General features: G+C 56.8%; 1 long non-coding RNA gene across 1 annotated transcript; it reads left to right on the top strand.

The window, feature by feature from the left end:
- Positions 1-172: 172 nt before the first annotated feature.
- On the top strand, positions 173-7,194 carry LOC122127012. Its single transcript, XR_006151065.1, has 3 exons — positions 173-320; positions 4,028-4,120; positions 7,095-7,194. It is a non-coding gene; the product is annotated as an uncharacterized LOC122127012 (long non-coding RNA).
- The last annotated feature ends 18,994 nt before the right edge of the window (positions 7,195-26,188 follow it).

Below are 26,188 nucleotides of genomic sequence, written 5' to 3' on the forward strand. Positions count from 1 at the left end.
CATTTCATTGGTGTTCCCTTCCAGCCTCCAGCAGGCATTTGATTGGTGCTCCCTTTGTCGCTGCAGCCAATGAGCATCTTCGCCTGGTGGCCGGAGGCGGGCGCTGCGGCGGGCAGGGGGTGGAGGGCGCCTGGGGAGCCGTCGCGACGGCCGCTGGGGGCTGTGGCCGGGCCATCAACGCCACGGGCTGCGCTCCCTTCGGGGAAGGGGCCGGGCCCATCCGGTTGGCCGGGCTGAGCTGTCGGGGGCGGAGCCGCCTGTGTGGCAGTGCCGTTCCCCCGGCTGCAAGCACGAGGACGACGCGAGCGTGGCCTGCGACGGTGAGTCCTGCGCGCCCCCCCCCCCCCGCCGAGCATGCGCGGATGAGTCCTGCGCGCCCCCCCCCCCCCCGCCGAGCATGCGCGGATGAGTCCTGCGCCCCGCCCCCCGAGCATGCGCAGATGAGTCCTGCGCCCCCCGCCGAGCATGCGCGGATGAGTCCTGCGCCCCGCCCCGCCCCCCCCCCCGCCGAGCATGCGCGGGTGAGTCCTGCGCCACTCCCCAGTGATGCGCATGCGTGGATGAGTCCTGCGCAGCTCCCCAGTGATGCGCATGCGCGGGCGTGTCTGCGGCCCTCCTGACCTAGGAAAGGCCCGGGAAGAACCAGAGAGGGACGCGTCCCAGGGGAAGGAGGAGGAGAGGGGGAAACGGCTGCCAGGGTCAGGAGCGCAGAATTGTGGAGCCTAAGAGCGATCATGACGCAACGCACATATTCCGTCTAGGAGATGGAAAATCTGTTATCAGAGGATGCATAGTTTACAGTGGAAATGGCGATTTATAATCGATATTATGTAATTAATATGTAATATACGTACCATGATACAATATGCGTATAATCATGCATTATATATAATGCATAATATATAACTCATTATCTATTAATTTATACTATGCATTATTATATCTAATGTATGCTATATAAATATTGTTCAGATTGTATAAATTAGATATACAAATTATATACTATTATATTAATGGATTATATAATGCATACTATGTCTTGTATATAAGATGTATTTACATTACATATGATATGTCTACCTTTTATATATGTGTAACATGTATATTATATCGCATACATTATATATATTAGTATAATTATATAACGTGACGATAGACAGCTCAGGGACGGCGCCTAGGCCCTGAGTTCAAGCCCCAGTGCAGGACCGGAAACCCCCCATCCCCCTCCCTCGGCGGGGCCACGCTGTCACTCAGTCAGCAGACGGGTCTAGAAGGTTCCCAGGAAGCAGGGGTGGCGCGAGACGCGGTGGGTTCTGGGACACCTGTAGGAACCAAGTCAGCAACGGCAGGGGTAACAGTTGATCTCGGGAGAGGGGACCCGGGGTCCGGGGACCCTGTGGGGAGCTGCGCCGCCCCCCTCCCGCCTCCCTGCAGACAATTTGTCAGATGGGGATTGGCTGGTGTGACAGGTAGGCCCCTCCCCCTGGGCGGGATGGAGCTCACGGGGGCGTGGCCTGGAGTGGGATGGGCTATCGGGGGCGTGGTCTGGATGAGCCGGCAAGGGGCGTGGCCTGAGGGAATGGTGCTCCCAGGAGGCGTGACCTTTGGAGGATGGGCTAGCAGGGGGTGTGGTCTTGGATGGGGTAACGAGGGGCGTGGCCTGGACAAGGCTGGGCCTTGCAGGGGCGTGGCCCGGGCGGGACTAGGTCTCGCAGAGGGGTGGCCTTGGCTTGGACAGCGCTCTGGGGACGTGGCCTTGGCTGAGGTTGAGCTCCGGAGCCTGAGAAGCGAGGGCATTTCCCCAGGCTGGGGCCGGGGCGGGGCTGGGGTCCCGGGGCCGGGGCCTGGGCGGGGATAGAGCTCCGGGGATGTGGCCTGGTCCGGATAGCGCTCCAGGGGCGTGGCCTGGTATGGCGCTCACGAGAGGTAAAGTTCCGGGGCGTGGCTTAAGGTGATGGGTTCCCGGGGGCGTGGCCGGGGCGGGGCGACGCTCTGGGGGGCCGGGCCGGGGCTCCGGGGGGCGTGGCCGGGGCGGGGCTCCGGGGGCGGGGCGGGGCTCCGGGGCGTGGCCGGGGCGGGGCTCCGGGGCGGGGTGGGGCTCCGGGGGCGTGGCCGGGCCGGGGCCGGGCTTGGGGGCGTGGCCTGGACGGGGCGGTGCTCCGGGGGCGTGGCTGGGGCGTGGCGGGGCGCCGGGGGCATGGCCGGGGCGGGGCTCCGGGGCGGGGCGGTGCTCCGGGGGCGTGGCTGGGGCGTGGCGGGGCGCCGGGGGCGTGACCGGGGCGTGGCTCCGGGGGCGTGACCGGGGCGTGGCTCCGGGGGCGTGGCCAGGGCGGGGCGGGGCTCCGGGGCGGGGCGGGGGTTCCGGGGGCGTGACGGGGGCGGGGCTCCGGGGCCGTGGCCGGGGCGTGGCTCTGGGGGCGTGGCCGGGGCGTGGCCTGGCTCCAGGGCGTGGCTCCGGGGCGTGGCCGGGGCGTGGCTCCGGGGGGCGTGGCCGGGGCGTGGCTCCGGGGGCGTGGCTCCGGGGGCGTGGCCGGGGCGTGGCTCCGGGGGCGTGGCCGGGGCGGGGCAGGTGGGCGGAGCTCTCCGTTGGACGTGTCTTCCCTTTGGGAGTGACAGCCTCCCTTTTCCTGCTCCCCAGCGCTGCCGGGGCGCGGGGCGGGGCGGGGCTCGGGGGCTGAGGGCGACCGTAGGCCGGGCGTGGAGGCTGCGGGGCGGGGTCCCGGGCGGGACAGTGCCGGGACCCGCAGGAAGCCGCAAGTGGAGCCGGGGCCGCGCGGTAGACGCCGGCCTGCGCGCAGGAGCCCCGGGACCGACGCACGCACACGCACGCACGCACGCACACGCACGCACACCCTGAGGAACGCACCCCCTGGCTGACGAGGGGGAAGCCGGAGCCGGTCCTGAGCGGACGCCCCCCTTCCCGGTTTCATGCCGCGCCGCACAGACCCGGCCGCACAGAGTCGGCCCGCTCTCCCGAGTCAGCAGAACAAGGGGGCGGAGACAGACGGACGGACAGACAGACAGACAGACAGATGGACAGACGGACGGACAGACGATGGACAAGCGGACAGACGGATGGACCGACGGATGGACGGACAGATGGACAGACGAACAGATGGACAGACGGACTGACATGGACAGACAGACGGATGGACGGACAGGCCACAGACAGATGGACCGACAGACGGCAGACAGGCAGAGATTCAGAAAGTTGGAGACTATAGGTATTTGAACAGTTTCTCAGAGTAGAAGGAGCAAATCAGGGGCTGGGCAGGTGGCTCAGTGGCAGAGCGCTCGCCTCGCATGCATGAGGCCCTGGGTTCGATTCCTCAGCACCACATAAGCAAAAAGAAAAAAGCCGGAAGTGGCGCTGTGGCTCAAGGGGTAGAGCGCCAGCCTTGAGTAAAAGAAGCTCAGGGACAGCGCCCAGGCCCTGAGTTCAAGACCCAAGACCACCACCACCAACAACAAAAAATTAAGCAGAGAAACTACCCTGTGATGCAGCCATGGCCTGTTTGGCCGTCTATCCAAAAGATGATAAAGATGCTCACGCAACCGTGTTCCTTGCTGCACTATTCACCAACGCTAAGTGCTACCAACAGCCAGGTGCCCTGCAGCAGATGAGTGGAGGAAAAAAATCATGCTAAATAAGTTAGCACACAGGGAAATAGCCATGCTGTAGGGTTTGGCGTTTTGTTTTTTGTAGCATTGCAGGGGCTTGAATCAGGGCCTGGGCGCTGTCCCTGAGCTGCTTTTGCTCAAGGCTGGCGCTCAACTACTTGAGCCACAGCGCCCCTTGTGGCTTTTTACAAGTCCGTTGGAGATCAGAGTCTCATGAACTTTCCCATCTGAGCTGGCTTGGACCTATGATCTTCAGATCTCAAGCTCCTGAGTCGATGATATTTTAAGAGACACAAAGAACGACATGGGAACAAGAGGCTGGGTAAAGATTGGGTTTCGGGGTGGGGTGGGGGGTTGCTTGTGGGATTGTCTTCTGTGTTGTAACCACCCCAGATCTGCATTTCAGTTTTCTCCAGAGGACAGAATATCGTCCACCGGATATGATACCAGATGAACTCCAGCTCAAAGCCAGATGGCCTGAATGCCCTCATTTCCTTAGGTCAGTGGGGTGATCCTGGTTCTCAGGCTCAGCCTTGGCCTGCGCTCGATCCAGACACATGGTCCACCAGCAATGACTACCGGGCTCCAAAGAGCATAACCATGAGCAGCCCAGGGGAATTTTCTAGCCTAGCGAGGGCTGTGCTTATGTCTTTTATTGTTGGGGAAGGGGCTTGGACTCTGGGGACTGAGGTTTGCTTGGCTTTGCTTGCTGGCGCTCTACCGTGCGAACCACGCCTCCAGTCCTGCTTTGGGTTGGTTCTTGGTGGAGATGGCATTTTCTGCCTGAGCTGGCCTCAGATTGTGATCCTCTGAGCTCAGCCTCCTGGAGGCCTGAGGATGACAGGCATGAGCCACCAGCCTCGGGCTCTGTAGTTATTTCTGAAGGGAGCCCCAAACCGTCATGCAGTAGAAGCTCATTTAATTAAGGTGGAGATTCCTCTTCGAAAAGCCCATCCTAAGGGCTGTTTCCATTTTCCTTTTTCTCTTTTTCAGAATAAGTTTCATTGTATGAAATTTATTGTATGTATTTTTATTTTATTTATTTGCCAGTCCTGGGTCTTGAACTGAGGGCCTGGGTGCTGTCCCTCAGCTCTTCAGCTCAAGCCTGGTGCTCTACCACTTGAACCACAGCACCACTTCCGATTTTCTTGTGGTTTATTGGAGATCAGAGTCTCATGGCCTTTCCTGCCTGGCTGGCCTTGAACCACAATCCTCCAATCTCAGCCTCCTGAGTAGCTGGGATGACAGGTTTTTATTGATTCTATTCTCTCTTTTCCTCTTTTCTTACTGTATATACGTAAATTATACAACATGGCCAGGTGCTCAGGCTCTGACTTTGATCCCAGCTGCTCAGGAGGCTGAGATCTGAGGATCCAGGTTCGAAGCCAGCCCAGGCTGGAAAGTCCGTGAGACTCTGATCTCCAATAAACCAGCAAAAACAAAGGACAACAAAACAAAACAGAAAGCGGAGCAGTAGCTAAAGTGGTAGAGCATCAGCCTTGAGCAAAAGAGCTCAAGCCTGAGTTCAAGCCCCACGACTGATTAGAAAAATTGTTTTAGTGTTAAAAGTATTCTTACAATAATAATAATTATTATTATGTGTTAAGGATGACAAATAGTGTCCCAAGTCGTTAAAATCCAGAAGTACTACATTGGCGTGGTAGCTCAAGCCTGTAACCCTGCTCCTCAGGATGTGGAGATCGGGAGAAGACAGATCAAGGACAGCCCAGGCCATAAAGCTCATGAGGCTCCATCTCTACAAGATGAGCCGGGCATAGTAGTTCCTGTCTATTGTTTCAGTTATATGGGAAGAATACATGGACGTGTGTGTGTGTGTGTGTGTGTGTGTGTGTGTGTGTGTGTGTGTGTATACTGGGGCTTGAACTCAAGCCAGAGACACTCCTTTAGCTGGTCATTCAGAGCAGGTGCTCTAACACTGGAGCCATGGCTCCACTTCCAACACTGGGAAGAAGAAACAGGAGGATTGTAGTGCATTCTGGGCTGGGCAGAAAGTGCAGCTGCACCTCAAAATCCTGCCAGAACGAAAACAGAGCCACACAGAAACACTTTCGGGGGGGGGGGGAGGGAAAGTAGGAGAAAAATGAGGGAGGGGGTAACAAGTTTGACAAGAGACCTACTCATTTCTCACTAATGTAACTGAACCCGTCTACATCACCTTGATGATTTTTAAAAAATGGGGGGAAAAGGCATTACCTAGAGCTCAAGCCAGAGTGATCTAGAGTAATCTAGAGTGATCTAGAACTTTCTCTGCACCGCTGTCCCCCGCACTGCCTGCATTACCTACAACTCTGTCCTGTGTTGCCTAGACCTTTATCTGGAACTCTACCAGGCACGCCTGCATCACCTAGAACTCTATCATGAATGATCTAGAATGTGATCTAGAACTGGCTCGTGAGTCACCTAGAACTCTACCCTGCATGTCCTGGAACTCATGCATTACTCAGGACTGAGTGCTGAGCTATGGGGAGTTCTACTGTGCCAGACCTAGAACTCTACCTAGAACTCTAGGTACCTGAACTCTTACCATGGGTTACCTAGAACACGATATGAGTTATCTAGAGCTCTTCTCTGCCACCCTTGGGGTATATGGTTTAAGAACAGCTGAGGAGATGGTGGGCTTCTTGGCAAGGTCAAGCTAGCACTGTATCATGCATAATGAGTCTCCGAGACCCCTACGATGCACTACCTAGAACTCATGTACTACCTAGACCTCATGCGTGACAGGAGAACTAAGTCATGAGTTACCCAGAACTCTGTGGTGTGATCACCTAGAACTCGATCTAGAATTCTGGTGACCTGGACTCTATCATGGAGTACCTAGAACCGGTCCCCGGAATGCTAGCATGGATTACCTAGAACTCTAGCATGGGTTGTCTGGAACTATCAAACCCTACGTGTATTGCCTAGAACTCTAAGCATGAGTTGCCTAGAACCCGTATCTGCCACATGTGAGCACAGTGAGGAGACAATGGGATTCTTGCCCAGGTTCAGCTAGACCGCTAATCATGCATGACCTAGAACGTTATCATGAATGGTCTAGAACGATGATCCTGCATTACCTAGAACTCTTACCTGCCACATTTGGGGTTTGTATTTTATATCTTTTTATTTGTCGGTCGTGAAGCTTGAACTCTGGGTCTGGGCGCTGTCCCTGAGCTCTTCAGCTCAAGGCGGGCGCTCTACCCCTTGAGCCACAGCGCCACTTCCGGTTTTCTGGTGGTTTATGGGATATCAGAGTCTCACAGACTTTCCTGACCAGGCTGGCTTTGAACTGCGATCCTCAGATCTCAGCCTCCTGAGTGGCTGGGATGACAGGCGGGAGCCACTGGTGCCCAGCTAGAAAGTCTATATTTTTCTCTCTCATGAGTCTGTGTCCATTAGATTTGTAGGAATTATTTCGTGTGCGCATGTGCAAAGAAAAAACTCCATTGTTTTTCTGTTTGTGGCTTTAGTGTGGCCTGTAAGAAACCAAGAAAACCAAGAAAACCCAGCTCATTCCCGGCCAACCAAGGTCCTGTGTCCAAGCCCGACAGACACACGGACACACCGTGGAGGGACAGGATAACTTAACAGTTTGTGTAAGATGTTCCAAGCGGCCAAATAAAACCAAACGTTGATTACTAACTTGAGTTTGCCTTGACTCTTCATTCTTGCTTTGAAGAATTCAGATTGCTGCCGGCGCCTGTGGCTCCCGCCTGTCATCCCAGCCACTCAGGAGGCTGAGATTGGAGGATCGAGGTTCAAGGCCAGCCCGGGCAGGAAAGTCCCTGAGACTCTGATCTCCCATGAACCACCAGAAAACCAGAAGTGGTGCTGTGGTTCAAGTGGTAGAGCGCCTGCCTTGAGCTGAAGAGCTGAGGGACAGCGCCCAGGCCCTGAGTTCAAGTCCCACCACCAACGACAAAACCAAACAGACACCTCCACGCCAAAAACCACCACCACAAAACCCCACGGCCCTGTGGTTAAAAGAGTGCAAAGCTTTATTGTGGGGTTCATCTGAGCATGCGCGAGGAGGCTGCTTCCCGGCCTTTCTTTCCCACCTGTCTCCGACCTGGCAGCCACGCGCCGGCCCGGTTCACACGGGCGTGACGGGACACACGCCCTGGCCGCCCTCTGCCATCACCGCCAGAGCAACCGGGGTCTCCTCCCCAGTCTCCGTCCCCTCCCTTCTGGAAGTTTCACTCCCAGGGGACGGAAGATGACAATCTGAAACACAAGAGGACAGTGTGTGTGTGTGTGTGTGTGTGTGTGTGTGTGTGTGTGTGTGTGTGTGTGTGAGCTATTTCCACTCAAGGTGGGCGCTCTACCACTTGAGCCACAGCTCCACTTCCGGCTTTTTGCTGGTTCATGGGAGATCAGAGTCTCACGGACTTTCCTGCCCTGGCTGGCTTTGAACCGTGATCCTCAGATCTCAGCCTCCTCCCGAGTCACTGGGGTGACAGGCGGGAGCTGCCAAGACCGGGCTGGGAAGCCATTTCACATCTGGTTTTCTTATTTTAAAACAAGGTGGCAAACCTTTGGATGAGTTATGAGAGAGAAACTGAGGCAGAGCATGGACAGCTTTGATGATACAGGGGCCACAGAGAATCTAGGGTGTCTCCCCCTCCCCCTCGGCCTCTGTGATGTCAGAGCCGAGCTGTCACAGTACAAGCCAACGCTGACCTTCAAGAAAGAGCAAAGGCCGAGATTCCTGTAGCTCAGCCATCAAACCCCTGAATTCAATCCCTAACGCCATAACAAAAATCACTGGCCAGGTGCCAGTGCTCACGCCTGTAATCCCAGCCACTCAGGAGGCTGAGATGGGAGGATCCCGGTTCAAAGCCAGCCTGGTGGGAAAGTCTGTGAGACTCTGATCTCCCATGAACCACCAGAATCAGAAATGGTGCCCTGGCTTAAGGGGTAGAGCGCCAGCCTTGAGCTGAAGAGCTGAGGGACAGCGCCCAGTCCCTGAGTTCAAGACCCAGGACTGACAAAAGAAAAAGAAAAATCACTGGATTTTCTCGAATGATGGTGAACAATTAGGGACAAATAAACACTTAAAAAAGGACTGTCCGTTTGAATTGGATGTGTGCATGCGTGTGTGTGTGTGTGTGTGTGTGTGTGTGTGTGCACGTACACGCACTGGTCTTGGAACTTGAATTCAGAGCCTTGGCCCTGCATGTTCATGAATGGACATTGACTGGTCTGACTGCGTTCACCCAGCCTTCCTCTCTCTGTTTATTTGGCCTCTTCATCCTCCTTGACCCTACTCAGGAGGCTGAGATCTGAGGATCCTGGTTCGAGGCCAACCCAGTCAGGAAAGTCCATGAGACTCATCTCCATGAGCCACCAGAAAACAGGAAGTGGAGCTGCAGATCAAGTGGTAGAGCACCAGCCTTGAACAAAAATGGTAAGGGACAGCACCCAGGTCCTGAGTTCAAGTCTCAGTAACTGCACACACACACACACACACACACACACACACACACACACACACACACACGAGACAGAGACAGAGAGAAAGCACACAGGATAATAGCAACCCTGCCAAAATGTCCAGCACAAAGCTGAGATGATGTCTACACACAAAATAAAGTGATTTAATTAACTAATTAATTAGTTAGTCCTGGGTCTTGAACTCAGGGCCTGGGCGCTGTCCCTCAGCTCTTCAGCTCAAGGCTGGCGCTCTACCCCTTGAGCCACGGCGCCACTTCTGGCATTTTCTGCCTAGTGACCTCCCAGCAACCTAGCAACAAGTACCAGACCAGGTGAAGGGTCACCAAGAACCCCAGGTGACAGGCAGCGGTGACTTACCCAACATTCCCAGCTGCTCATCCCCTTCTTAGGACACTACCCGGTGGAGCAAAGACCCCTCCACCCCCTGCGGATATCCAACCTCCAGACCCTCCCACCCCCTCTGAGATGATGCCGGCCGCGGCTGGTAGCTCCCGCCTGTAATCTCGGCCCATCCCTCGCTGGAAGCCAGCCGGGACAGGTTCCACCAGGCTCATCTCCCGCTAACCAGCCAAAAACAGAGGCCAGAAGGTGGAGGTGTGGCTCCAGCTGTCCAGCACCAACCTTGACAGAGACAGAAAGCCAAGCAAGCACGAGCCAGGCTCTGAGTTCGAGTCCCCACCCCAGCACAGCAACCTACACCCCAAAGATGGCGACTTTGCTGAGCTCTTTCTGGGCCCTGGGTCCCCGGCTCTTGGAGACGCTGCCCCCCCCCCCCTCCCCCCCGCTGTACCCCGTCCCCCAGGCTGCCCACACTCACGGCTCCTCCTCCGCTGGTCTCTGTCCAGCCGGAACGGGGAGAACATAACGAGGATAAAGAAGATGAAGAGCAAGGCCAGCAGGGCGTAGAGCCACGGGACGCCGTGAGGCACCAGACTGAACCCCCGCGCAGCCACCGCCATGAGCACCCGAGACAGCGCCTAGAACCTTCTGCCCTGAGCCTCAGCCCTCCAGGGGCTCCAGGATGAAGTCACAGCTTCACACACAATGGAACAGAGGAGGAGGGGCGGGGGGGCGCTCCCTCCCGCCTGTGCCCTGGGGGAGCGAATCTCAAACAGCAGCCGAGCCACGCCCGCACGCCTGTAGTCCCAGCTACTCAGCAGGAGGCTCCAGGCCAGGCAGGAAAGCCCACAGGAGCGTTATCTGGGATGAGCCACCAAAAAGCCAGAGTGGAACAGTGGCTCAGGTGATAGAGTGGCCAGCCTGGAGCAGACCAGCAGCTCAGGGAGAGAGCGTCCAGGCCCTGAGTTCAAGCCCTGGGCCTGGCACGTGCACACACACACACACACACACACACACACACACTGATGAATTTCCAAGGATGCAGCTGACTCCCAGGAAGTCAAAGTCTCCCAGGTTGTGTTTCCTGCCTGGGCTGCCTTTGAACCGGGACCTTCCCATCTCAGCCTCCGGCTCTTCGTGTCTGTCCATGTGTGGGGGATGGAGCAGTGCCCTGTGCGTTGGTCTTTGTGGCATCGGAGCTGGGAGGCCTGGACTAAAGGCATGCCCTCCCTTACTAAGACCTATTCCAAGAGCAGAATACCAAGGGTTGATCTTTGGGTTTGTAAGCATGTTCCAAGTTTGGACGTTTCCCCCTCTCCATCTCCGTCACGAGTGGGTAGTGAGGTTGCCGGCTGAGGGAATCATGTAGATCATTCTAGATCTTTCTACCGGGCCTAAGACAAGGAAAGCCCACAGCCAGCTCCTCCTGCCGGGTGGCCATCTTCATCATGGTTCCTCAGATGAGAGCCACAGACTCGGGTGGGTTTATTGTCTGTTCCCTCCTGGGCTGTAACCGGAAGGACAAAAGGAGCTACGTGCAAAGGAACCAAACAAAAATAGTGTCTATATTCAGGAAAAAAAGAGGTTGTAAGACGTGTGTGTGTGCGTGTGAGTGTGTGTGTGTCTCCCAGGACTTGAACTCAGCACCTAAGCACTGATCCTGAGCTTTTTTTTGTTTTTGGGTCAAGGATGGTGCTCGACCACTTGAGCCACAGCTCCACTTCCGGCTTTTTGCTGGTTCATTGGCAATCAGCGTCTCCCAGACTCCTGTTCTGCCCTGGGGCTGGCCTCGAACCGCGATCCTCAGGTCTCAGCCTCTTGAGTAGCTGGGATAACAGTCGTGAGCGCCGGCGCTCTGCTTCCTCCTCTGTATTCGAGAGGGCCAGAACCCAGGGGCTCCCAGAGGGAGGATGGAAATGGGGGGGCCGGCAGAAATGGTGCTGGAGGGAGGGGAACGGGAAGGGGGGGCTGGAAGTAGAAGTCACTTTGCTAATGCATTCTGATCTCCTCGTTAACTTCCTGGTCAGCACAAAAAGTAAGCTGTGAAGAGCAGTGTTCGGACCTGGGCATCGGTGGCTCCCGCCTGTCATCCCAGCCACTCAGGAGGCAGAGGTCTGAGGATCAGGGGTTCAAAGCCAGCCCGGGCAGGAAAGTCCAGGAGCCTCTGATCTCTTAATTAGTCACTAAAAAGGCAGAAGTGGAGCTGTGGCTCAAGTGGTAGAGCGCCAAACTGGAGTGAAAAAGCTCTCCTCCCCCGCCCCCTCGTGGGCTGGCTTTGAACTGTGATCCTCAGATCTCAGTCTCTTGAGTAGCTGGGACTACAGGTGTGAGCCACCAGCTCAGAGCTAGGGGTGGACTTTGCACATTTGGCTTTCTCTCTCTTCCTGTCAGTCATCCCTACCTCCCTCCCTCCCTCCTTCCCTCCCTCCCTCCCTCCTTCCCTCTCTCCCTCTTTTCCTCCCTCCCTCCCTCCCTCTCCCCCCCCCCCCTCGGCTATAAAAATATTTTGCTTCCAACTGTATTTTCTGATCTCTGATTTCTCAGAGACATTTTTAGATTTCTCCCTTGGTTTTTACTCAGAACGTTCTAGCAATATGCAAATCGAACTAGGAAAAATGAAAGCATGCAGTGGAGGCCGACGGAGGACGTAGTGTACTGAGCCGGGCACCGGTGCTGACACCTGCCATCCCAGCTCCTCAGGAGGCTGAGACCTGAGGATCGCGGTTCAAAGCCAGCCTGGACAGGAAAAGTCCCTGAGACTGGGTTTTGTTGTTTGGGTTTTGTTGTTTGCCAGGCCTGGGGCTTGAACTCGGCCTGGGCGCTGTCCCTGAGCTTCTTTGGCTCCAGGCTGGAGCTCTACCACTTGCGCCACAGCGCCACTTCCGGCTTTTTCTGCGTATGTAGTACTGAGGACTCGAACCCAGGGCTTCATGCATGCTAGGTGAGTGCTCTACCACTGAGCCACCTGCCCAGTCCCATGAGACTCTTATCTCCAACAAACTTCTATGTGTGTGTGTGTATGTGTGTGTGTGTGTGCATTGTGTTCATACATTGACATGGTGAATTAAAACCTCTTTGTACAACTACTGAATTATGATCATGATGATAATTAATAATCATAAGTTCTATCAACCCTGCCCCCCCATGAAACACATCCCAGAGTCCCTGATGAAATTAACACAGGGAAAATGGATGTCACCGTGGTAACGCAGGTGTGAAATGTCCCCCCACCCCACGCCCCTCCCAGCAGGGAGCTCCACGGCGCCCCCTGCAGGCCGAGCGAGGGACACAGCTGTGAGCGAACCTGAGTTTACTCTGGGGGTGGGGGGGGGGCGGTCAGTTGTGGGATTTGAACTCAGGGCCTGGGCGCTGTCCCTCAGCTCTTCAGCTCCAGGCTGGCGCTCTACCCCTTGGGCCACAGCGCCACTTCTGGCCTTTTCCGCTTGTGTGGTGCTGAGGACTCGAACCCAGGGCCTCCTGCAGGCCAGGCGAGCACTCCACCCCTGAGCCACCTGCCCAGCCCTTGGGTGGACCTGTGACATCTCAGGGACCCAAAGCCGTCGCCACACACAGCGGGTGAGGAACGGAAAAACCCGAAGCATTTATTCTTAGACGTGGGCCGGAGCGTGGAGGCCCGGGCTGTGAGCCCCCCGGGGGAGGGCGGAGGCCGCCATGCACGCGGGGACCTCCGGCCCAGCTCACCCCGGCTCAGTACAGACACACCGACTTCTCGAACACCATGCCCGACACGCGCAGCTCCGCCTTCTCGGTGGCCGGAACCTTCTCCTCCTTCAGGAGTCTCTCGCGGATCAGATCTTTCTCTGCACAATGTGGAGAAACAACACAGCGAAAAGGAAAGGAAAGGAATCAGAAAGAGCCGCTGGAGGGGCTCATTCGGAGGGTGAGCCAGAGTGAAGAGAGAGAGAGAGCTCATCAGAATCACCGAGAAGGGAGTTGAGCGCTGTAGCGCACGCCTAGCGTCCCGGCGACTCAGGAGGCTGAGGTCTGAGGATCGCGGTTCAGAGCCAGCCCGGGCAGGAAAGGCCGTAAGACTCTGATCTCCCATGCACCACCACCAAACAAAGCAACAGAAATTGGAAGTGGAGATATGTGTGGCTCAAGGGTAGGCCTTGAGTGAACAGCACTGAAGCCCTGAGTTCAAATCCCAGGACAAGCCTGAGAGAGAGAGACAGAGAGGAGGGAAGGAGGGAAGGAAGGAGGGAAGGAAGGAAGGAAGGAAGGAAGGAAGGAAGGAAGGAAGGAAGGAAGGAGGGAGGGAGGAAGGGAGGGAATGAAGGAAGGAAGGAAGGAGGAAAGGAAGGAAGGGGGGAAGGAAGGAAGGAAGGAAGGAAGGAGGGAAGGAAGGAGGGAAGGAGGGAGGGAAGGAAGGAGGGAAGGAAGGAAGGAAGGAGGGAGGGAGGGAGGGAGGGAGGGGAGGGAAGGAAGGAAGGAAGGAAGGAGGGAGGGAGGGAGGGAGGGAGGGGAGGGAAGGAAGGAAGGAAGGAAGGAAGGAGGGAGGGAGGGAGGGAGGAAGGAGGGAGGGAGGGAGGGAAGGAAGGAAGGAAGGAAGGAAGGAAGGAAGGAAGGAAGGAAGGAAGGAAGGAAGGTTCTAGTAGCATGCAGCATGCAGGGGAAGAAGAGGCCCCAAGGCCTTGAACCGTTTTCTTCCCAAATCGATTCCTCCAGCTCCTGGGATGAGAAGCATAGTGAGCTCCGAACTTGGCTCAGAGTTGTTTCAGATCCACCACAGACAGATGCCACCCCAAGGAACCCCCAAATCCCCCCACCCCACGATGGATGAAGAATAAAAGACTGTCATCCCAGCTCCTCAGGAGGCGGAGATCGGAGGATCGTGGTTCAAAGCCAGCCTGGTCAGGAAAGTCTAGGAGACTGATCTCCAATGAACCACCAGAAAACCAGAAGTGGCGCCGTGGCTCAAGGGGTAGAGCGCCAGCCTTGAGCACAAAAGCCAAGTGGAAGGACAAAGGCCTGAGCTCAAGTCTTAGTACACACGCACGCGCACACACACGCACACACGTGCACACCAGCCCTAGGTCTTGAACTCAGGGCCTGGGTGCTGTCCCTCAGCTCTTCAGCTCAAGGCGGGCGCTCTACCCCTTGAACCACAGCGCCACTTCCGGTTTTCTGGTGCTTCATTGGAGATGAGAGTCTCCCAGACTTTCCAAATTTACCTGGCCTCAAGCCACGATCCTCAGGTCTCAGCCTCCTGAGGAGCTGGGATGACAGGCGGGAGCCTCAGGCACTGGACTGTGTCCATGCCAGGATGTGAAGTCCGTACCCCAAACTGTCATGGACTCCCTCCCCCCCCCCCCCCCCGCTTTGCTGTCTCCCTACTCCTGCCTACCCCCCCCCCCCACATCTGTCTTCCGGCTTACCTCGCTGGCTCTTTATTTTCTTCTTACAGTGATGGACGATCAGGAAAATCAGAAAAAGGAAGAGACAAGGCCCCAGGCTAAAGCCCAGGATGCTCGTCACGAAGAAGATCCCAGGGCCCGGGTTGGAGTGGATTTGTGCAAAAAGCATAGCGAGAAAGCAGCAGAGACATGAGCGCCGTCTCCCCTCCCCCGCGCCCCGTGACCCCGCAGGGCTCTGGGCAGATGAGGTCACAGGCCTCCGACACAATGGGAGATTGTGATGACCTCCCAGGGAACTGACCCAGCCCGGACTCTCCCCACAGTGCTCCCCCCGAGAGGTTAGACCACAGGTTGTGGGACTAGCCTGGTGCTGTGGCTCACGCCTGTAATCCCGGCTACTGAGGAGGCTGAGCTCTGAGGATCGCACCTGAAAAGCCGTCCATAGGCAGGGACATCTGGGAGACCCTTCTCGCCAATGAACCACCAAAAGCCAGAAGTGGCGCTGTGGCTCAAGCGGGAGAGCACCAGCCTTGAGCGAAAAGAAGAAAGAACAAAGCTCAGGGGCAGCGCCCGGGCCGTGAGTTCAAACCCAGGACTGGCTTTTGTGTGTGATTCGAGACATCCAACTTCAGCTGGCCTCAAGCCGTGATCCTCAGCTCTCAGCCTCCTGAGGAGCCGGGATGCGAGGCGTGAGCGCCGCTGCCCGGCCGAGGCTGGAAGCCACCTGCCCGGCCACAGTTACTGCTAGGAGACGCTCCCTGTCAAGGCGGCAGCGTGACAACGTTCTAGAAGGGCAAGGAATGGGGGGCCCTGGGGGACCCAACATGCTCTGTGGAGCTGACAGAGTTCCTTCTCACAAGGACTTCAGACCCGCAGCGTGAGCGACAGTCACAGACAGACAGACAGACACATACATACATACATACATGGATGGATGGATGAATAGATGGGTAGATAGATGAGAGGTGACGATGGATGGATGGATGGATGGATGGATGGATGGACAGATACATAGAATATAGACAATAGATTCATATATACATAGATACATGGATGGATGGATGGATGGATGGAGAGATGAGTGGATGGGTGGATGGATGAGAGACGGATGGATGGATGGAAGGAGAGAGATGGATGGATCGATATATACATACATGGATGGACAGATGATAGACAGGGATGGATGGATGGACAGACACATAGAATATAGATAATAGATTCATACATAGATACATGGATGGATGGAAGGACAGATAATAGATGGGTAGACAGACGGATGGATAGAGAGATAGATGGGTAGACAGACCAACAGATAGAATTTTTTGCTGTTGGTGTCGGTCATGGGTCTTGAACTCAGGGCCTGGGCGCTGTCCCTCAGCTCTTCAGCTCAAGGCGGGCGCTCTACCCCTTGAGCCACAGCGCCATGTCTGGTTTTCTGGTGGTTTTATTGGAGATCAGAGTCTCACGGACTTTCCTGCTCGGGCTGGCTTTGAACCTCGGTCCTCAGATCTCAGCCTCCTGAGTGGCTGGGATGACAGGCGGGAGCTCCGGCGCCCGGCAGTGTTGCCCGGCGTTTCTGTGTGACTCCTGAGGACAGAGGGCTTCAGGCTCGGTGGCTGCCGGCCTGTGAGCTTCGGGAAGTTTCCCTGGCTGCTGAGGAGCTCTGATTGGCTGGCGGAAGGTGGCCTAGCTGGGGTGTGAGAGGGATAAGAAACAGAGACCCCGACTGTGACCCAAGACGTGAAGATTAAATGACCTGCGCAGAGCGCTCGCCCTGCGACTTGGCCCCTCCTCCTCCTCCTCCCCCTCCTCCTCCTCTCCCTCCTCCTCCTCCTCCCCCTCCTCTCCTCCTCCTCCCCCTCTCCCTCCTCCTCCTCCTCCCCTCTCCCTCCTCCTCCTCCTCTTCCTCCTCCCTCCTCCCTCCTCCTCTTCTCCCTCTTCCCCTCCTCTCCTTCCTGCCCCTCCTCCCCCCTCCTCTCCCTCCTCCCCCTCCTCGTCCTCCCCCTCCTCCTCCCCCTCCCCCTCCCCCTCCTCCCCCCTCCTCCTCCTCCTCTCCCTCCTCCTCCCCCTCCTCCTCCTCCCCCTCCCCCTCCTCTCCCTCCTCCCCCTCCTCTTCCTCCTCCTCCTCCTCCCCTCCTCCTCCTCCCCCTCCTTCCCCTCCTCCTCCCCCTCCCCCTCCTCTCCCTCCTCCCCCTCCTCTCCCCCTCCCCCTCCTCCCTCCTCCCCCTCCTCTTCCTCCTCCTCCTCCTCCCCTCTCCTCCTCCCCTCCTTCCCCTCCTCCTCCTCCCCTCCTCCTCCTCCCCCTCCCCCTCCTATATACTATATACACGAACATTGCATACACCAAACATATATGCACATACACCACGGCATATATATGTATTACATATCTACACAAACACCAGATACAGAGTGTGAACACAAACATATTCATGTACATGCCATGGCATATATACATGTGTTATGTGTTACACACATGCACATCAGATACATATGCTGAATATACTAAACATATACACATCACATGTTTATATTACTACACATACCACACACACACATGTACTGTTCGTTGCATGTGCGCATATGCCAGATGCATACGCCGTGTGCACTAAATATACATCGTAGCTGTATACATGTACCACAGACACATGCACACCCACTGCATGCACCACGCCTGCACATGCACTAGACACGCACACCGTGTGTGTGATACTATGGTGCACACGCCCATGTGAACACACTACATGCATGACCTGTGTACACACAACATGCATGCACTTCATGCATGGACCCGCGCACTACGGATACTGCACGTCCGTGTGCATGTGGTGTGTATAGTACCCGTGCACACGCTCCCTGGTGCACGGCTTCATTACGCATACCCTGAACACACCCAGGTCACACGTGCGTGTGCTGGGCGGGGAGGGCGGGGAGGAGGGGGATGGAGGGGGTTCCGGGCCCTGTGCGCCCCCAGAAGGCCTGAGCCCTCCCCACCTGCCCTGCTCCCCCCCCCTCCCATTCCTCCCCCTCCCAGCCCCTCCTCTCCCCCCTCCTCCCCACCCCAAGACCAGCCTCTGCCCTCCTCCCTCTACCTTCTCCCTCCCCTCCCTCATCTTCTGCCCTCCCCCCCTCCCCCTCCTCTATCCCCACCCTCTTCTTCTGCTTCTCCCCTCCCCGCTCCTCCCAGACTGCAGTGCTGTAGGCCAGACCAGGAGTGCACCTCAAACACATCTCTTCTTATGCACTATTTCCTCCAACCAGGCTTCTTCTTGACTTTTAGGAGTTATTATCATCATCATTTCTTTGATCAGTCGTGGGGCTTGAACTCGGGCCTGGGCGCTGTCCCTCAGCTCTTCAGCTCAAGGCTGGTGCTCTACCCCTTGAGCCACAGCGCCACTTCCAGTTTTCTGGTGGCTCATGGGAGATCAGAGTCTCACGGCCTTTCCTGCCCGGGCTGGCCTTGACCCGCGATCCTCCCATCTCAGCCTCCTGCGTGGCCGGGCTGGCAGGCGGGAGCCACAGCGTCCAGCCATGCTCAGATCCTGACCACAGGGAACGTCTGCGGCTGGTCCCTCTCGAGGACTTCCTCTGAGAGGGTGGCTTCTGCTCTGCGGGCGGGTTTGTTTTCCAGGGGTTTTGTTCTGGGGTGTGTGTGTGTGTGTTTAGAGGTCGTATCTGACAAGATGGTTTATAGAAACACCGTCCTGGGGGGAGATGGGAAGGGAAGCACGGGCGGCTGCCATGCTTGCTCAGACACGTGCCCTTATCCTGCCCACGTCACTGCAACCCTCTGTACGGTATTTTCACAATAAAACAAAACACCGTCCTCAATAAAAACCCACTTTTGACGGCACAGGCGGCTCCTGCCTGCCGCCCCAGCTCCTCGGGAGGCCGAGCTCTGCGGATCGCGGTGCAAAGCCAGCCCGGGCAGGAGCGTCTGTGAGGCTGTTATTTCCAATGATCAGCAAAAAGCTGTGGCTCAGGGGGTCGAGCGCCAGCCTTGAGTGGAAAAGGCTCAGGGACAGCGCCTGGGCCCTGAGTTCAAGTCCCAGGACTGGTTCCAAAGGAGGAAAGAAAAGGAGAGAGGGAAGGAGGGAAGGAGTGAAGGAAGCAAGAAGGGAGGGGGGAGGGGGGAGAGGAGGGAGGGAGGAGGGGAGGGAGGGGTGGGGTGGGGAGGGAGGAGGGAGGGAGGGAGGAGGGAGGGAGGAGGGAGGGAGGAGGGAGGGAGGGGTGGGGTGGGGAGGGAGGAGGGAGGGAGGAGGGAGGGAGGGGTGGGGTGGGGAGGGAGGGGCATGGTAGTGATGTCAGCCCAGTTCGCCCTGCTGGTTCTCACCAGCTGAGGCCCACGGGGGACGAGGCTCAGCGTGAAGATGCCTGCCCAGCTCGAGGGAGGCCCAGGGAGGCAGCACCATTTCACGGTCCTAACTCCAGACAGAATTCCTGGTGAATAAGACCTAGAGACTGGAGAGTGAAGGTCCTAATTCCCACCCTAGGCCTTGCCGAGGACGTGACAGAGTGCACTGAACACGGAACGGACTGCCAACAGACAGATTCCGAGTTAGCCCAGACGAGGAACCGGTCAGAACATGAAGCAGGCCTGGACAGTGAGCACAGTCAGACTCCAGGCAGAGTCGCAGCAGGCCTAGACTTGGTGCGGGCCCAGAAAAGCAGTGGATCGGGGCTTTGACTCCAAGGAGGTGCAGGAACAGGCCTGGAGCTGGAGCAGGCCAGACCTGGAGCAAGCCCTGACTCGGGGCAGGGCCCGACTCGGAGCAGACCCAGACCCCGAGCCCCGTGGAGATGCGGAGCTGGCAGTGAGCAAGGTCCATCACAGAACGCACGTGCCGCCATGGGCCCTGCCCAGATCTGCGCTGGGAGAAAGGCGGGAGTTGGGCCGGAAGTGGTCTTTAAGGGGGGCGGTGACTGGTGCTCTGCAGGACTCAGGACCATTCTCAGATGACAACCCCACAAACCCGGGCCCTGCACTGCTCACCTCCCTGCTCTTCCCCACTCCTCTCATGCTCTGCTCCTCCCACAAAGCCAGAGGGTGCAGTGACCACTGATTGCCGCGATGGTGCTCTAGGTGTGTTCACTGTCCTCTTCTTCTCAGGTGGGGGGGGTGCAGTGACCACTGATTGCCACCAGATGGTGCTCTAGGTGTGTTCACTGTCCTCTTCTTCTCAGGTGGGGGGGGGTGCAGTGACCACTGATTGCCACCAGATGGTGCTCTAGGTGTGTTCACTGTCCTCTTCTTCTCAGGTGGGGGGGTGCAGTGACCACTGATTGCCACCAGATGGTGCTCTAGGTGTGTTCACTGTCCTCTTCTTCTCAGGTGGGGGGGGTGCAGTGACCACTGATTGCCACCAGATGGCACTCTAGGTGTGTTCACTGTCCTCTTCTTCTCAGGTGGGGGGGGGTGCAGTGACCACTGATTGCCACCAGATGGTGCTCTAGGTGTGTTCACTGTCCTCTTCTTCTCAGGTGGGGGGGTGCAGTGACCACTGATTGCCACCAGATGGTGCTCTAGGTGTGTTCACTGTCCTCTTCTTCTCAGGTGTGGGGGGGTGCAGTGACCACTGATTCCCACCAGATGGTGCTCTAGGTGTGTTCACTGTCCTCTTCTTCTCAGGTGGGGGGGGGGGTGCAGTGACCACTGATTGCCACCAGATGGTGGTCTAGGTGTGTTCACTGTCCTCTTCTTCTCAGGTCGGGGGGGGGGGTGCAGTGACCACTGATTCCCACCAGATGGTGCTCTAGCTGTGTTCACTGTCCTCTTCTTCTCAGGTGGGGGGGGGTGCAGTGACCACTGATTGCCACCAGATGGTGCTCTAGGTGTGTTCACTGTCTTCTTCTCAGGTGGGGGGGGTGCAGTGACCACTGATTGCCACCAGATGGTGCTCTAGGTGTGTTCACTGTCCTCTTCTTCTCAGGTGGGGGGGTGCAGTGACCACTGATTCCCACCAGATGGTGCTCTAGCTGTGTTCACTTGTCCTCTTCTCAGGTGTGGGGGGGGGGTGCAGTGACCACTGATTGCCACCAGATGGTGCTCTAGGTGTGTGCTCTAGGTGCTCTAGGTGTGCGCACCGTCCTCCTCAGGACACAAGCCCCGCCCCTGGACCGCTCACTTCCTGCTCCTGCCCACCCTGCAGTGCTCCCCTCCTCCTCGCCTGTAGCTGCAACTTCTTCCCAGGACACAGGAAAACTTGAAGCCCTGAGGAAGTGTCCCAATGCCTCAGTGCCCTGAGACAGAATAGTGTCCTGCTCCAAACTTCACTGCCTGGAATCCCAGAGCAGTCTTGTCCCAGCTTTCACTGAATTACCACAGCGTCTGTTCAGGCCCAGCAGGCCGGGCCAACAGTGATCTGCTGGGTGCCCAGGAAGGAGCTGGAGCCCCAGAGGAGCCATGAGGTCAATAGGGAAGTAGAGGCTGCAGGCAGAGGCAGGAACATTGTAATGGGTTGTGTTCCCAAAGTTCACATATGGATGCTCTCATCACCGGGTACCTATGAACGCGACCTGATATGGAAATGGGCTCTTGGCAGGTGATCAATTTCAGTTCCTGTTGTTGGGGGTCCCCCCTAACCCACTATTATTTTACCCCTAAAAGGGGGAAATTGGGTTACAGAAATGCACACAGAGATGATACTCTGCAGAGACTTCACGCTGATCCCACAGGTTTAGAAGCAAAGACCTAGAACACACTGTGCCTTGTCCCTCCTGTGGGAATGTGGCCCAGAAGACACTGATTCCAAGCCGCTGGACTTTAGAGCTGTGCAAACAGCTCTCTAAACCAGCCAGTCTTCAGTGGTGTGTCAGAGCCACACTAGGGAAATAACACATAAGTGTTCTGCTCTGTCCACACTCTCTTTTCTCTTCTCCCCTGGAGATGCCTCTCGGGTATCTAGAGCTGTGCTTGCTTGCTTTCCTCAGGAGCTATTGACACTCAGACAGCCATATTACCCAGCAGTCCTGGGTACAGGCAGCCCTGGAATCTGTTCCTGGATTGGTTTATCATTTCCGGCCGGGAGGAGTCTATGTGGAGGGCCCTCCTCAGCTCCGAACACCAGATAGCAGTGAGCTACACTGTAAGGCCACACAATAGGGAGCCGTCCTCCAGAGCTTGACCATCCTGTGGACGAGTCCTCTGAGCTCTGGCAGAGAGTAGGCAGCCAGGGGACCTGATGTGGCTGCATGTGACCCCAAGGTGCTTGGTTCTTACAGGGTCTGTTACCTGATAACAGGTCCTGCCAGGTGGTGACTTCCTTAAGGAAGGGCAATGGAGGGCCTGCACACAATCAGAAGCCCCTGGCAGGATTTGTCCAAGTTATACAAAGCCATCAGAGTCACGAATGGTTTTCAATCAGGGAGGTTTGCTCTCCAGTTGATATACTGGCAATTTAGTTAAGACCTTCCTGGGCAGGCACTGCTGACACCTAGTGCCCAGAGTTGGGAATGCAGGTAAACACCCTGCCCTGGCCCCCCCAATCCAGGACAGCACGTAACAGACTCACAAATTGTGTTTTGTAACCACCAATGTGTGCTAAACTATTAACTCTACATATTGTGATTGTGGCATTTCTACTAGGCATCTTAATTTTCCAGTCTCCTATCCTTCCTCTCTGCTACCCTCACTCTAATAATCTTGAACACATCTTACTGTCTCTCAAATTGCAATTTTTTTATTTTTTGTCAGTCGTGGGGCTTGAACTCGGCCTGGACGCTGTCCCTCAGCTCTTCAGCTCAAGGCTAGCACTCTACCCCTTGAGCTAAAAGCCTCTTCCAGGTTTCTGAGTCATTTATTGGAGATAAAGTCTCAGGGACTTTCCTGCCTGGGCTGGCTTTGAACCATGATCCTCAGCTCTCAGCCTCCTGAGTAGCTAGGATTACAGGCGTGAGCCACAACACCCGGCTTCACTTAATTCCGACTCTGATAATCATTTCCCAAGAATGGAGTTAGGCAGAACAACTTAACCTGTGTACTTTCTCAGCTTCAGGATGAGATGGCCTCCGCATGTCTCCTATTCCACAGGTCCTGAGGTGAGGACAGTGCACACGTGCCTATCATGTCTTCCAGTGCACCCGAGTCCTGAGGAAGATGGTGTGTTCACCTAGAGCACCATCTGGGTGGGAGGCAGCACTCACTGCACCCCAGCAGCGTTCACTGTACCACAGGTCCCGAGGATAGAGCCCATGCCTTGAGCAATGCCTGAGGGGAATCAGGGCAAACTGAATCCCGGGTCCAGAGGAGGATGGTGCACACATCTAGAGTTCATGTGGTGGGAATCAGTGCTCATTACACCATGGGTCCTGAGGCCAGTGGGCACACCTAGAGCGCCCTCTGGTGGGAATCAGTGCTCACTGCACCCTTGGTCCTGAGGATGACGACGACGACGACCGTGGGCATGTCTAGTGCTCCCTCTAGTGGGAATCTGTGCTCACTGCACCCTGGGTCCTGAGGAGAGGCAGATGGTGTGCACACCTAGAGCGCCCTCTGATGGGAATCAATGCTCACTGCACCCTAGGACCTGAGGCGAGGTGGACGGTGTGCAAGCCTAGAGCGCCCTATGGTGGGAAGCAGCACTCTGCACCGAGTCCTGAGGCGGGGAAGATGGTACACGCACATAGAGTTCTCTCTGGTGGGAATCAGTATTCACTGAACCATGAAGCCTGAGAAGAGGCAGATGGTGTGCATGCCTCGAGCGCCCTCTGGTGGGAATCAATGCTCACTGCATCCTGGGAGCCGAGGATTGGACTATGCTATGCATGTACCTAGCAACCCTCTGGCGGGAATCAGCATTCACTGCACCCCAGGTCCTGAGGGGAAGATGGTGCATGCACATAGAGCACCCTCTGGTGGGAACCAACACTCACTACACCCCTGAGGGCGTGTGTCAGCTACCCTAAGGAAATAGCATGTAAATGTGCTGCTCTTTCTACACACTCTCCTCAGTGCTGCCCAACAAGTTATGGAAAGCAGGGTCCTTCGCAGGCCATAGCTACAGCCAGGTGGTCACTTGAGTCTGTCTGGCATCCCTGGCCTCAGCTCTCAACCTCTTGGGACCAGTGGGAAAATTATGACAGGAAACAGAAGTATAACTTTCTGAAGCTGGTGAGCCTCTGCCCTGCTGATGCTGCATCCCAGGATCCCAGCGCTTAGGTCATCTGTACTTTGGAACACCCAAGACGTCCCTTGTAAACTCAGTGGGGAAAGTGACTCAGGAAGGTACATGAAGAGGCTGTTGCAGCTGGCCATGGCATCCTGCCCATGTCCACTGAGCCCAGGCTGGCCCTTCAAAGGGGGGAGAGTCGAACAGGCTCTGTATCCACACCCTTCTTCTCAGAGAGGCCTGGGAAAACCAGAAGAGGGAAAGGGAAGAAGGAGGCTGAGTGTCAGGATGCTGAGGGAAGGGACTCCTCCCCACGGGCCTGAAGGCCGACGAGGGGCCTCCCGCTCCATCAACACGTGGGCCTCTGAACACTGTGAAGTGACCTTTCTCGGGAGGCGCAGGCCCAATAGTCAGCAACAGGGGCTTCCATCCACTTCTCTCAATGTGCACATGAAGCAGCTGCCCAAATCAGAGTTCTAGAACTTTCAGGACAGCCTGCTGCCTACTCAGAATGGGAGAAAGCCAAGTGCCCTGAGAGTGCTCAAGTGGTTCACTGTGGCCAGTTTCCTCACAAGTAGCCCTTTGCAGGGTGTCTGGGCTCTGCTAGGCATACTCCTGGAATGAGCCTGGGGTTCTGCATGTTTCTGGAGAACAGAGAGATGGCACGCACTACAGCAGCCTAAGACACCAGTCACTGCTGCCTCCCTCTGGCTCTGGAGGACCTGGCCTGGTGGGAGAAAGGGATCCAGTCCACCTGGGGTAAGCAGACAGACAGCTGTCCACCCTGCCGCCTGACACATCCTCTGAGCTCAGGAACCCTAGCAGCCAGGCCCAGTGTCTTCCTCCTCCTCATCCAGGGCCGGAGGACCACCAGGTTGCGCTGGACACAGGTGAACAGTATGACAGCCTCCCAGGTTTCCCAGGACTGTTGGGGTGCGCTGGCCACAGGTGAGCAGTGTGACGGCCTCCCAGGTTTCCCAGGACTGTTGGGGTGCACTGACCAAGGTGAGCAGTGTGACGGCCTCCCAGGTTCCCGAGGACTGTCAGGGTGTGCTGACCAAGGTGAGCAGTGTGACAGCCTAACCCTAATGGGGGAGGCGGGGAGCCCCGTCTGCAGTGCAGCATCCAGGGTACACACAGGATGGGCAGCATCAGGTTGTGGTGTTTGGGGTGGAGGCACAGAAGGTCCTGGAGCCCAGTCCCCCATGGGTACCTAAAGACAACTGCTTGACTCCGTCATCAGCCTGAGGAAACTACTGGTGAGTCGGATAGATACCTCGACTCAAAGGACCTCAAAGAGCCTCAATGAAGATTACCAGACACAAAACAACTCAACTCAGACAAACTGCTAATTCCCAACTGCGCATTTCAAAACAAAACCCGCTTACTGTTACCTGGAACCCACATGACTAATCAAGAGCATAGAGCGGGGGAGGGGACCACACGCACACGGGAAAGCACACGCAAGCGAGACGCACACGCGCACGGGAAAGCACACACGCACGGGAAAGCACACGCGCACGGGAAAGCACACGCACACGGGAAAGCACACGCACGTGAGACGCACACGCGCACGGGAAAGCACACGCAAGTGAGACGCGCACGCGCACGGGAAAGCACATGCACACGGGAAAGCACACGCGCACGGGAAAGCACACGCGCACGGGAAAGCACACGCGCACGGGAAAGCACACGCGCACGGGAAAGCACACGCGCACGGGAAAGCACACGCGCACGGGAAAGCACACGCGCACGGGAAAGCACACGCACACGGGAAAGCACACGCACACGGGAAAGCACACGCGCACGGGAAAGCACACGCGCACGGGAAAGCACACGCGCACGGGAAAGCACACGCACACGGGAAAGCACACGTGCACGGGAAAGCACACGCGCACGGGAAAGCACACGCACACGGGAAAGCACACGCGCACGGGAAAGCACACGCACACGGGAAAGCACATGCACACGGGAAAGCACACGCGCACGGGAAAGCACACGCACACGGGAAAGCACAAGCAAGTGAGACGCACACGCACACGGGAAAGCACACGCGCACGGGAAAGCACACGCGCACGGGAAAGCGCACGCACACGGGAAAGCACACGCGCACGGGAAAGCACACGCGCACGGGAAAGCACACGCGCACGGGAAAGCACACGCGCACGGGAAAGCACACGCAAGTGAGACGCACACGCACACGGGAAAGCACACGCAAGTGAGACGCACACGCGCACGGGAAAGCACACGCGCACGGGAAAGCACACGCGCACGGGAAAGCACACGCAC

The sequence above is a fragment of the Dipodomys spectabilis genome, unplaced genomic scaffold, assembly GCF_019054845.1.
Source record: "Dipodomys spectabilis isolate Male_0828 unplaced genomic scaffold, ASM1905484v1 ptg000296l, whole genome shotgun sequence".
NCBI lineage: Eukaryota > Metazoa > Chordata > Mammalia > Rodentia > Heteromyidae > Dipodomys > Dipodomys spectabilis.